The sequence below is a fragment of the Erythrolamprus reginae genome, chromosome 1 (genome assembly GCF_031021105.1).
Source record: "Erythrolamprus reginae isolate rEryReg1 chromosome 1, rEryReg1.hap1, whole genome shotgun sequence".
Taxonomy (NCBI): Eukaryota; Metazoa; Chordata; class Lepidosauria; order Squamata; family Dipsadidae; genus Erythrolamprus; species Erythrolamprus reginae.
The window spans coordinates 116,459,911-116,470,936 of NC_091950.1; positions in this window are offsets into that span (position 1 = coordinate 116,459,911).

The following is an 11,026-nucleotide window of genomic DNA, read 5'->3' on the forward strand; positions in this document are numbered from 1 at the left end:
GTTTCCTTGCTTCCTTCCTCTGTTCCTGTCCCTTCCCCCTTACTTTCCTTCTTTCTTTTTCTTTCTTTCTTTCCTTCCTTCCCTCCATTTCTTGCTTTCCTTCTCCTTCCTCCCTTCTTTCCTCCCTCACTCCCTTCTTTCACTCCTTCCTCTCTTACTCTCCCCTTTCACACCTTTCCTTGCTTCCTTTGCACCCTTCCTGTTCCTGTCCCTTCCCTCTTTCCTTCCTTCCTTCCCACCCTCCGTCCATTCATTCACCCCTTTTACCATTCCTTCCTTCCTTCCTCCTTCCTTCCTTCCTTCCTAGCTCGCCCTCGCCTTTCTTCCCTTCCTTCCAGATGGGAGTGCCCCCTCAAGACACCTGCCCGACTGCTGGTACCCTGCTTTTTCTCTCCCCTCGTCCTTTCCAGCTCCTCGCAAGTGGCTGCCAGGTGTGGGATCCCCCTCCCCTCTCCCCTTGCTAGAAAACACATGGTTTTGTCAACAAGGCCTCTTCCAAGAAGGGAGAAGTGCCAAGGAGCTGTAAATAAGCCATACTCCGCCTGACCAATGCCAGGAGGCTCTTTCTTTCCCTCGCCGCTCCCGCTTCTTTCTTTCTCCTGGATGAGTCCACACAATCGGCTTAACCCAGTTCCTGAAATAGCCTATGGCAGTGTTTCCCAACTTTGACAACTTGAAGATATCTGGACTTCAACTCCCAGAATTCCCCAGCCAGCGTTCTCTGGCTGGGGAATTCTGGGAGTTGAAGTCCAGATATCTTCAAGTTGCCAAGGTTGGGAAACACTGGCCTATGGGACCGCCTCGCTTGGCGTGAAGCTGGAAATGATCCCCGGGAGATGGAGTGGCTCGGCGACTTAAAATAGTTTTAAAATGGCGGGGGGGCAGACACTTAGGCTGTATGGGGCCCCAAAATTCCTGATGGTGGGCCCTGCGTAGGGTATTCTGTTTCGAGTGGAGGAGTGAAGGGCTCTTCTGCGTTGCCTTCTGTCCAAACTCAGCTGAATCAATGCTTGATGCACCATCAGGTCATGTTAAATCAGTCTACAGTCAAAGTAGTTTCATTGCTAATTTTGCTGTCTCGGTAAAATCATTCGAGAAAGTACATGGTTTATATTCAGTTTGGAAAGGAATTCCTAAAATACTAGTTTGCTTTCCCTGCCTGCATTGTTCATTTAGCTGATGGTGACAGCATGGAACTTTAGGATACCAGCTAAAAGCAGGCAGGTATGTTGTTACAATCCCTCGAATCATAATCATCTCCTTGTGTCTCTGTGGACAAAAGCTCTGCAACACCCAGATCTTGCAGGTGCATTCCTGTGGCTTGTAATAAATACTCTGGCTACACACTTCATGAGCTGTTGACCTTTTCTTCTATTTGATGCCTACCTAGCCAAGCATTATAAACCTTTCCAGCCTGTATGATGTGTTCTCAGTGAGATTTTGTATGTTTGTTTGTTTCCTGATGCTTGTTTCCAGTGTGCATTCAGGCTTGATTTCCCCTAGAATGAAAACAGCACACAATGCCCTCCCCCTGAAAGAGAGAAGGGAAGGGGGAAAGGGACAGACAGTTTTGATCTGTTTAAAATGTGGAGGAGACATAATGTGGGTGGGGGAGAAATGTGTGCCGATTGCTTAAAAATCATCCTCCCCTGCAATCTAGAGCTTGTATAATTACTATAAAATGCTCCATTTTGGAGCTTGAATGTCTTGAAGAAAAAAGACCGTCTTTACCCCTTCGGTATCAATCTCATCTGCCCCTCCTCCCCTGCCACCATCATCAAAGAGACTAGAATTCAATGCCTAGATGGAGAATCTAGTTTGGTTTAGAAGACAATATCTAACTTGGACATTGTTAAGCTTCAGAGACTGCAGAGGAGAGAGATCCAAAGAAAAAGATAAAAAATAAATAAATGTATCTTTGGACTCCAGACATTGCTACCCAGACAAACACATTATATCTGAAGGGGTTCCTAGCATGATGGCCAAGACAATTCATTTTTAATGTTTGATTGTTGTAGAAATGTTTTCAGGAGGGAAAATCAGATGGCTTTTTTATTTTTATTTTGCCCAGCACAAATTTTTAAATTTTTAAATTCAGTTGTACCCGAATGACTCAATGTTTTGCAAGAACATTTATTTATTTATTTATTTATTTATTTATTTATTTACTTACTTACTTACTTACTTACTTACTTACTTACTTACTTACTTACTTACTTAACTTACTTACTTACTTACTTACTTACTTACTTACTTACTTATTTACACTTGTATGCCGCCCCTCTCGGAAGACTTGGAGTGGCTCACAACAAGTAATACATGAGATACAAATCCAATATTAAAAACAATTTTAAAAACCCTTATTAAAAAACAGTCATACAATTCAAACAAACCATACTTAAAATGGAACAGCTGGGGGAATGTCAGTTTCCCCAGGCCTGGCAACATAGGTGGGTTTTTAAAAGTTTACGAAAGGGAAGGAGGGTGGGGGCAATCCTAATCTCTGGGGGAAGTTGATTCCAGAGGGCAAGGGCCGCCACAGAGAAGGCTCTCCCTCTGGGTCCCGCCAGACGACATTATTTTGTTGACGGGACCCGGAGAAGGCCAACTCTGTGGGACCTGATTGGCCGCTGGGATTCGTGCGGCAGAAGGCAGTCTCGAAAGTATTCTGGTCTGATGCCATGTGGGTCATAACCAACACTTTGAATTGTGACCAGAAACTGATCGGCAGCCAGTGCAGGCCGCAGAGTGTTGATGAGACATGGGCATATCTGGGAAAGCCCTCACAATCCTCACAATGACAAAGATTAAATAATTTTAAAGGAGTAAAATGAGAGTTTAGTAAAATAGCATTTTATTTTAAGTCATAAATGAGGACTATTTTGAATGTTCACAAAATTAAAATAAAATGAAATCATCTTCTGGCCTAATGACATGAAGAGCAAGAATTTTCACTGTGATCTTTGATGTTATTTTAGTGTGTTATAATTGTATTGATCTTCATTACATCTTAAGTTCTTGTGTTAAATTTGAGTAAAACGTACCTTATTAATGATCCTTGATAATAATAATAATAATAATAATAATAATTTATTAGATTTGTATGCCACCCCTCTCCGAGAACTCGGGGTGGCTCACAACAAATGATGAGACATACAAATATATTAAATACATAATAAAATAAATAATGTAGACTTGTCTCAGTGAAAATGGCAATTATTAATTTTCTTTAAAAATATGTTTATCTACTATGAAGCTCTTACATACTCATTCAATGCCAGCATTCTGTCTTTAAATGTAACCAAAGGAATGAAAGAAATCTGACTGGCAAGAAGTTGGACAGAGCTCTTTAGGTGCACTATTTCTTCTCCAGTTTATATTCCCCAATTTTGGGGGGAGGGCTGTTTTCAGCAGCCGCATTCCATCATAAAAGTCTTCCTGATCAGTTCAACCTTGTTAGCATCAGTAGAGTCTGACAACTTATCAAGTTATTGCATTCCACTGTAAGACTGCTTGGCTGCTTGGGAAAAGTTATTGTAAGGTCATGAACTTCACATATTGCTCCTTTACATAAGGATTTTCTACATTCTGAAACTTAATACCCATTCACTCTATTGATGCTGAACAAATATAAATTACAGTATACTATTTGAATAAAATAGGCAAGTGCTTCCCTTTGCAATAGAACAGAGCCAATAGAAGCCCTGAACAAACAGAAGTCTGTTCACATAACAAAGCTTTTATGATGGCTCTTCTCTCTCCTTACCATTCGACCAATTTCCCAAATATGTGTTTTAAGAGTTAAAGGTGTTTTTAGAACAGTGTAGGATAAGGCCAACAGAGTTAATGCAGCAGGATTGAGGAAAAGAATTACAGGGTGTCCGGGGGGGGGGGATTATTTTGAAATTCCCTGATATTTCCCTGACATTTACCTGTAACTTGCAATCTAGTTAAGGCGCAGTTGTAGATGACGTCATACAAGTTGTTGCCACAGTTATGCTCATTCCCTGATAATTCCCTGATATTTCCCAAACCGCTGATATTTCCTTGATAATTCCCTGATTTTGCTGTTTTCCAGGTTTGCTGGGCACCCTGAATTAGCAAGAGCTGTTCAGGATAAGAATGTGCTTCTCCTGGTGAAAATGTCTCTAAAACCAAACAAATTATATAGGGATAAAAGTGCATTAAAATTTAGGCATGCAGGGCCTACAGAAAAGGGTTTTGTTGATCTTCTTTGAAAGAATATGATTTCTTCCTGGAGGTTTTGAGAAGCTAGGTAAATTTATTTTTAGCGTTACCATACTAACAAAACAGTTACAGTACTTAAACTAAGTACTGTAACTGCAAGAATTTGCACTCTTCAGTGTGCACATATGTACTCATCATTACAATGCTATACAACACTTAAACAAGCCAATTTGTTCTTCATATGTTTTTGATTGCATTCTAAACCACAGGTCACCAACCTGTGGTCCATGAGAAAATTTTGGTGGTCCATGGAGAAATCTTGACCCCTGGGCCAGATATGTCCGAGAGCAATTAATCCAGTCCATGAAGAAGAAAGGCAAGGAAGGAGAGGAGATGGGAGGGAAGGGAAGGGAAGGGAAGGGAAAGGAGGGAAGGGATTACAGCTACATCTCTGGAATATGGAACTGATTTTATTTATTTGTTTGTTTGTTTGTTTTTGTTTGTTTGTTTGTTTGTTATTAATTGGATTTATATGCCACTCCTCTCTAAGGACTCAGGGCAGCTTACAGCATATAAACTTTCCTAACAACATCAGCAAATAACATCACCGTCAAATAAGCTTCAATTATTTTGTAATAATTACACTACCTTTAATAATTTTGTCACAATTAAACAACCTTTAAAGATTTTGTTATGATTAAATAAGCATTTATAATTTTGTTATGTTAAATAGGTGCATTTCATATTAATAAAATGGAAGTTCTCTGATCATTATTTTACATTTACAATTACATGTACTGTATTTCTCTTTTAAAAAATCATATTACTGGTCTGTGGGACTTAAAATTATGAATTTGGTGATCCGCGGGATTTAAAAGTATGACTTTGGTGTTCCTTGAGGTCCAAAAAGTTAGGAATCCATTCCAAACCATTGAAGGAAATTTTCTTATGATTTGAAAAACTTTGTTGAAGTTTCATTTTTATTCTACTTGTAGAATTGATCTCCTTAGCCTTTCCTGTCATGAGAGAATCTCAAAACAACTAAACCTACTGTGCACAGAATCTTGCAGTGATCTATAAACCCAAGCACCATGTTTCTTCTATTACTACTGCATGTCCGCGCGCAATTTCGCTACCTGCCCAGATGCAGTAGCATAATTGCGCTGGACTCTGCTAGCATTCAGAGCCAAAGGGGCAAGCACACGTCACCGTTCCACCTTTGCAGGCCACCTGTGGTGGCATATCTCACTTTTGCTAAATCTATAAAAGACTCAAAAAATTCTGCTGGTTGTTCAGGCAAAATAATAATAATACATAGCTTGACATGTAAATAACAGGTGTCTGGCTTCCATCAAGGAAGAGATGATGGAAACATTTTTCACCTGCTGCTTATTCTTGTCTGTGGACTTTCTCAATCATCCAGGTCATGGTTGGCCAAAGGAGATTTTTTGTAAAGGCAGCCTACAACATGTTAGCAATAGCACTTTTTAACAGAGCCAGCATATTGCCCCCACAGTCCAGATCCTTATTTTACCCACCTCGGAAGAATGGAAGGGTGAGTCAACCTTGAGCCGGTGATGAGATTTGAACCACTGACCTACAGACCTACAGTCAGCTTCAGTGGCCTGCAGTACAGCACTCTACCTGCTGCGCCACCCCGGCTCTATAACATATACAATGTTTACACACCTTCAGGATTTACTACTGTCATTGTGTAGTCTTCAGTTTAAATGAAAGGTAATAAAATAAAATGAAAGGTAATAAACTACTAAAGACCATTTCTTTGAAACCCAGGTACGATATTTGTTTTTTCTACCTAAGATCAAAATAAGCAAATGATACAGCACAATGAAGGACAAGAAGAAATGTCATGTTCATAAAAATAATAAAAACTAGAATAACAGACATGACTGAGCTCCACTGAAATCAGTATAAGATACAAACATACAGTACTATAAATAAAGTGAGGAACAACTCCTGAAAGGAATTAACTAGAGCATATATTGCTCTTGCTTGATCATAGTAATTATGTTCTGTGAATGTTGCCAGCTGCAAATATGTAAGAATTAGCTGGCAAGAATATCAAGAGCTTTTTATTTTTAGGTCTTGATGTTAGAAATCACTGGTCTGTAGTAACTTAAATATAAATTATGAATTCATGGTGACAGATTAATCCATATAAACTGCTATTTTGTAACAAGAATGAGAACCAAACAAAGTCATTGAAGTGGGTTTTTGTAGTGATGCAACTCTGTGAAAACAACTTATTTGTCTCATAGCACAGGCTCTAAAATCCAAATACAGATACAGTGATTTATGTTATTGTAATGTAATAGACTTATATATCTCTTTTCCACTACAGTTCAAGGAGCATGACTGAAATAAATGATTATTAAATGAATCAGTGTTGGTTGAACAATGGTTTCCTTGTTCCATTTTAATGCATTGTAGGAAGTTTTATGTGTATGCTATTTTTTTAAGTAGGCTACCACTTTGCAAGTCAATGATTTTATAGATCAGGGAGTGCATATTCTAAGAAGCTATAGCCAAATATATAGTCAGAAATAACTATTTAGCCATCTTGTTGATTTACCACTATATTTTGGCAGTGTCGCCTTCTCTAATAATTTCTACATTTCTTTTGAATTCCCTCATCATTACCCTAAGAAACTGTTTTTCCAGAAACAGAAATATGTGGCTGCTTCTCAACATTATTCTCAAATGTGACAAATTGTCCTGAGATATTTTTATTTTTTTTGCTTTTATAAAGTCATAAAAGAAAGATGAAATAGGAGAGGATATATTTGACATCTCTTTGTTTTTATCTTTGCTGTTACTAAAACTTATTCATTTAAAAGCTTTTTTACAGCCACCCTTCTTATGTGGCATAATGCTTGGTGACTCACAAACAACAATAAAAGCATAAAAATCAATACAAAAAACTGATGGTAAATCCATATTTTATCATTACAGTTATTGCACTACAATTACAATTGTACAATTACAATTGACATTATATAAGGCTGTTCCAAATTTTAAAATCTGGATACTTCAATGCAAACGTGGTATTGTCTCCATTTTCTCCAAAAACACATTAAACCTAATGGAAATTATAACAGAATATGAGGATATTAAGGGAAAACAACAGCCTGGGTTTTTGCACTATATTCTTTCATATCCACTAAGCAAACGTTTTACCCTTTTACCCTTTCTCAGCCTGCTACTTACATGAAATGTCCATCCCCCACATAACCTTGTCCCCCAGATTCATTTATCTCAACTGCTATTCCTTTTTATGTTGTATAGCTCCATGCTTTAAAGAGACAAAACTTCCCATATTTACTCAAATTGTGTTGTAGTGCTTTTTTAAAAAAATTCCCAAAGATAATGGCAGGGAGGAACATTTTTAAACCAGGGATCACTAAGCTTTCGGACCTCAGGGACCACTAAATTCATAACTTTAAGTTGCGCTGACCACTAATGTGATCTGCCTAAGGACTGGCTGGTTGGGTGTGGGTAGCTGGTCATGTGACTGGATGGGGGTGGCAAACTCAATGTCACTCATGTCAAGGGGCACCTCGCCAACCTCTACTCGCCCCTCACCTCCTACCAACTACCCTCGTGCCCAAGTTCCAGGGGTGAGCTGCTGCCCAGACAGGGGGAACGCAATGGGGTAGCAAAAGTGGAGCTCCACCCCAGAGCATCCAATTTGCACTGAAAGATGTTGAAAGAAAATGCAGGGCATCCTGCATAAGCCATGTCCATAGTGTGGTAGTAAAAAATTTGGTAGAACTGGAGGCAGCGGTGGGCTACTAGCCGGAACGCTAAATTGCGCTTGCCACCGCGGCTCATAAGTGCTTGCAGGGCCAGCGCGATTTTGCTTCTGCACCTGTGGAGGTAGCAAAATCGTGCACAGAGCCACAGGTACACTCGTGTTTCGGTGAGGTTTTTTTGCTTCCGCACATGCCGAAACACAGGTGCACCTGCATGCGCGATTTTGCTACCTCCGCAGGTGCAGAAGCAAAATCGCGCTGGCCCCGAAAGCACTTACAAGCACCAGCGGCAAGCGCAATTTAGCGTTCTGGCTAGTAGCCCACCACTGCCTGGAGGTTCCTTAGTGCCCCAACAGGAAGCAGTTGTTGGAGTTAAGCAGCCACCATGAGAAAGAGATGGCAAAAGAGCTGGCTCAGTTCAAATTGGACCTGACCAAGGAGGCTCAGCAAAAGCACCTCATTGAGGACTACCAGCATAGGCTTTCCAAGCAGAGGGAAGACTGCGGGAGTGTAATGCCAGGTACCTGGAGGCTCAGAGATGTAACATAGTCAGCAAGTTCCATGCCATGATAGGGTCTCATTGGAACAAGGCCCTCTGGCCCTCAAGGCCATCACCAGTGGCATTTCCCTCATCTTCATCCAAAGTCCTGGACCAGGAGGCTGAAGTAGGCCCCAGCAGATGTCCTACATGGCATCAGACCAGGTTACAGAAGGTACCGCCTTCTCTCGCATGAATCCCAGCATCCAGTTAGGTCCCACAGAGTCGGCTTTCTCCAGGTCTCGTCAACTAGACAGTGTCGCTTGGCAGGGTCTAGGAGAAGAGCCTTCTCTGGGGGGGGGCTGCCCTCTGGAATCAGCTCCCCCCAGAGATTTGTACTGCCCCCATCCTCCTTGCCTTCCGCAAGAATCTGAAAACCTATTTATGCCACCAGACTTGGGGTCACTACTCTAGGCTCTGGCCAACGAGTGTGTGGTATGTTTGTGGTTTGAATCTGAGTGAATGATTTTTAATGTTTTAGCCTTTTTAGAATGGTTTTAGATTAGTTATTTATACTAATTGGATTTCAGATGCGTTATTGTATATTGTTATTTTTTATATGTTGTGAGCTGCCCCAAGTCCACGGAGAGGGGCGGCATACAAATCAAATCAATCAATCAATTGATCAATAAATAAATAAATAAGGATTTCTGCCCCACACAAAAATACTCTGAAGGAGGAGACTCTCTGCAGCAACGCATGTTCATTGCACATATCCTATAGCTCCTACGTTGAGCTGTAATACTCTGCTGTGGCCTAGAAATGGTGAATGTTTTTAGTGATAGGGGTTTTAATGTTAAATATGGTTTTTATTATGTACATCGCCCAGAATCCATTTGGAGTTGGGCGGCTAATAAATCTAACAAAATAAATAAATAAATAAATCCGGCCTAGGGGCCATAGTTTGAGGACCAGGGGTGGGCTACTTCCTGGACGGGAGGGGGGAATGCAGTGGGGTAGCAAAAATGGGCATGAATCCCAGCATCCAGTTAGGTCCCACAGAGAATCCCTAACTTTCAATTTGCACTGAAAGATATTGAAAGAAAATGCAAGGCATCCTGCATAAGCCACGGCCACAGTGTGGTAGTAAAAATTTTGGTAGACCTTCACTGTCGAGAACCCTTGATTTAGTGCAATATAAAAAAATGCAAATGATTTTTCTGAGGACCATCAACATTTTCTCATGGACCACGAGTGGTCCACAGACCACCAGTTGGTGATCGCTGTTTTAAACAATTCAGTTGGATCTAGCATCAAACCTTAATAAGAAAAAGTGTTGTGTTATTTACATATGTAAGAAATTATCTTTTTAAGACAATATAATAGCTACATTTTATTTGCTATTTAATTTTCTGTAATAGCAGTCAATGCTATTATTATTTAAACATTGGTAAATATGTTGTAGGGATAACTACTACTGTAATCCACCACTAGGGAAAACCCAAAATTATCATTTTAAGCTTTGTCAAGAGAAGTATCAAAACTTTCCCTGGTATGGGGGCTTCTTTCATGTCTTTATTTTCATTGGCTCCAGCACTGGAAGGAAGAAACAGGAAAGTTTCTTTTCTTTATTCATTTACCTTCATTCTTCTAGCAGATCCCTGGAAAAGGTTTCAGGGCTGGAGCTCACACTTCAAAACAAGGCCCAGGTTTACACCCCGCATTTGTAAAGAACAAGCCCTTCTTTTTCTATCTTTATAGACACAGAGAGAGAGACAGAGAAAAAGATGAAAGAGAGGGAGATGAGAAAGATGGGGGGAAATGAGTTAGATAGATAGATGAGAGGGAGAAACATGGGAAAGAGTGAAAACACGGAGGGGGGAGGGAGGGAGGGAGGGAGGGAGGGAGGGAGGGAGGGAGGGAGGGAGGGAGGAAGGAAGGAAGGAAAAAAAGACAGAGAAAATGATAGACATAGAGAAAGAGATGAGAAATATGAGAGAGAGATGAGAAAGATGGAGATGGAGGGAGATAGGAAAAAGAGGGAAGGGAGGAAAGGGACATGACACATGTATATATGTACTGTATGTATGTATGTATGTATGTATGTATGTATGTAGCAATGGACTACTAGCCGGAACGCTAAATTGTGCTTGCCGCGGCGGCTCATAAATGCTTGCGGGGCCAGCGAGATTTTGCTTCTGCACATGTGGAGGTAGCAAAATCACACACGGAATTGCAGGTACGCACGTTTTGGCAAGTTTGTTTGAAACATGGGCGCACCAGCGGCTCCATGCACGATTTTTCTACCTCCACAGGTGCAGAAGCAAAATTGCGCTGGCCCTGCAAGCACTTATGAGCCACGGTGGCGAGCGCAATTTAACGCTCTGGCTACTAGCCCACAGCTGTATATATGCATGTATGTATATTTTCCATAGAAAAGAAAACACAAAGGGCCACAAAACCTGGATAGTCCTGGAGGGGATGTGACTGGGTGAGAGTGAGTGACATCAAGTTGGTCACACCCAGCCAGGTTTTGTGGTGCCCGGTATTTTGTTTTCCGTAGGAAACTGGCCCGAATGGCTTGAGT